The following is a 2360-nucleotide window of genomic DNA, read 5'->3' as shown; positions in this document are numbered from 1 at the left end:
TGAGGGGGCGGAGCTCAGCAAGGTAGCTGGGGAAGTCCGAGAGAAGAGGCCAAAGCAAGCACAGACTGTGTAGCCCCTCTTTAGTCCGAAAGGATTCCTAAGTGTTCCTTGTTGACCAGTGGTTTCTAATCAACTTTAGAAACATGCTCCGAGTGGTTTTGGAGTCTATGGTTTTATGGTATCTTCATAAAATTTTTTGCGAGAACAGATAGAAGATGAAACCTAAGAATGGATTCCAAGCCTACCTCCATCGCCTTGTGCGTCAATCTCTCCTACGATTCAGGCTCCTCCTGTGGGGGAAAAAAAAATCTGGACAAATGACAGCTAAAACTCTTCCAGAATAGGTTTTCAATCTATGATTGAATGAACTAATGACCTGAAGCAGTCCTGGAGTGATAGACAGTTCCTGGAGTGATAAATAATTACTAACTTGTGACAAAAGTCTTTTCCATGTGAACCTAGAGATCCCTGATATCTTGGCCCATTTAAAGGAAAGGTGACCTACCTAGAATAAAGTCTTTCCGATAGATTGGCAACAAAGTCATCCCAGATGTGAATAAAACACAAGACTAGACTGAATACCAAAGACCAGGAACTAAGCACAAATCCTGAGTTTCAGACTTGAGTGTCATAAACAGGAAGTTGCACCTTTTAGGCATTCGTTTTTCATGCAAGGATTTCAAAATATTTTACAGACGTTGAACTGAGTAAGGCTAGCCATACAATTTTGACCTTGAATTTCTGGAGCATGCCAAGTGGCTGGAAAGAGAGGACGCCAAGGGCATGATCGAATTTATTAAATATTGGCGTCACATTGATCATAAGGCACCATCGTATGTACAACCTAGCCCTCTAAGCAATCTCTTGAGTCAAAGTAAGTTACCAAAGTTTACAAATAAAGAGATTTAAGACTTGAAAGATGGGAGGCAGACGCAGGCGGATATCTGAGTTCGGGGCTAGCCTGGTCTACAGAGTGAGTTCCAGGACAGCAGAGCTATACAGAGAAACAAACAAACAAACACAAAAAAAAAACCTTGAGAGAAACTAACACTGTCTCCCACACTGGGGTCTGTCTTAAGATGTCATCTTACACAGAAAACCCACCACACCCCATATACATATTCCAACCCAGACCTACTGGTTTATAGGACAGAATGCTTATGGAATTCAGACTCTCCTACCTCTCTTCAGTGCATCTGTACAGGACAGCCCAATCTACAGCTTAAGACTAGAAGAATATCATAATGCTAGCACAGTACAGATTACGTTGAGCCAGGCTTATGCATGAAACATGCCAAATTCACTGTGAAATTTCCATAAAGGAAATCTTCAAGCAGAGATGCAAGGCAAAGGTAGCCAAGTTTTCCACATGGAACATTAAAATAGTTTTTATGAGCCAAAATTAAGTGCTTACCATAGCAAACAACAAAAGAAGTCTTTTATTTTTCTTTCTTTCTTTCTTTTTTTTCTCCTTCTCCTCCTCCTCCTTCTTTTTGAGACAGGGTTTCTCTGTCTTTCCCTGGAGGTCCAGGAACTCTGTAGACCAGATTGGCCTCAAATTCACAGAGATCTGCCATGCCTCTGCCTCTTCCTCTAACTCCTAAGTTCTGGGATTAATGGCAAAAAAATAAAAAAATAAAAATGTCTTCTTAAAGAGGACTTGGAGGCACCTGTGGTGGCAGCACCTGTAAGCTCGGTTTCTAAGAGGCTGGTGCAGAGAGATTCTGAGTTGGAGGGTAGCCTTGGCTGCATAGTGACTGATCTCACAACCTCCCTTCCCTCCAAGAAAAGCTGAACACTCAAAGGAAAAGAGCAACTTAAACCCCTTCTCTGTTGTTCTTGTTGTTGTTGTTACTTTCTTCACTTACATTTTCCTTTATTTAAGTTTAGCCTGCTGTGGTGGCATACAACAGAATCCCAGCACTTAGGAGGTAGAGACAGAATCAGAGTACAAGGTCATCTTTGGCTACATAACAAGTTTGAGACTAACTTCAACTACATGTGACTCTATCTCAAAAAGATTAAAACAGCCGGACGGTCACCTATAATCCCAGCACTTGGGAAGCAGAGGCAGGTGGATTTCTGAGATCGAGGCCAGCCTGGTCTACAGAGTGAGTTCCAGGACAGCCAGGGCTACACAGAAAAACCCTGTCTTGGAAAAACCAAAGAAAAAAAACAAAAAACAAAACAACAAAAAAGATTAAAACAAAACTGTAGGGGCACCTGTGTGCTCTAAAAGCATAAAAAAAAACCTGTAGATATAATCTTACTACCCTAATATGACAGATATTCAAACAGTATTATAAAAGTTAAATGTGAGATGCTGGGGAGATGTTTTGATAGTTTTTTTTGGGGGGGGG

The sequence above is a fragment of the Mastomys coucha genome, unplaced genomic scaffold (genome assembly GCF_008632895.1).
Source record: "Mastomys coucha isolate ucsf_1 unplaced genomic scaffold, UCSF_Mcou_1 pScaffold22, whole genome shotgun sequence".
Classification (NCBI taxonomy): domain Eukaryota; kingdom Metazoa; phylum Chordata; class Mammalia; order Rodentia; family Muridae; genus Mastomys; species Mastomys coucha.
The sequence above is the reverse complement of the archived record's forward strand: the minus strand, read 5'-3'. Positions refer to the sequence as shown.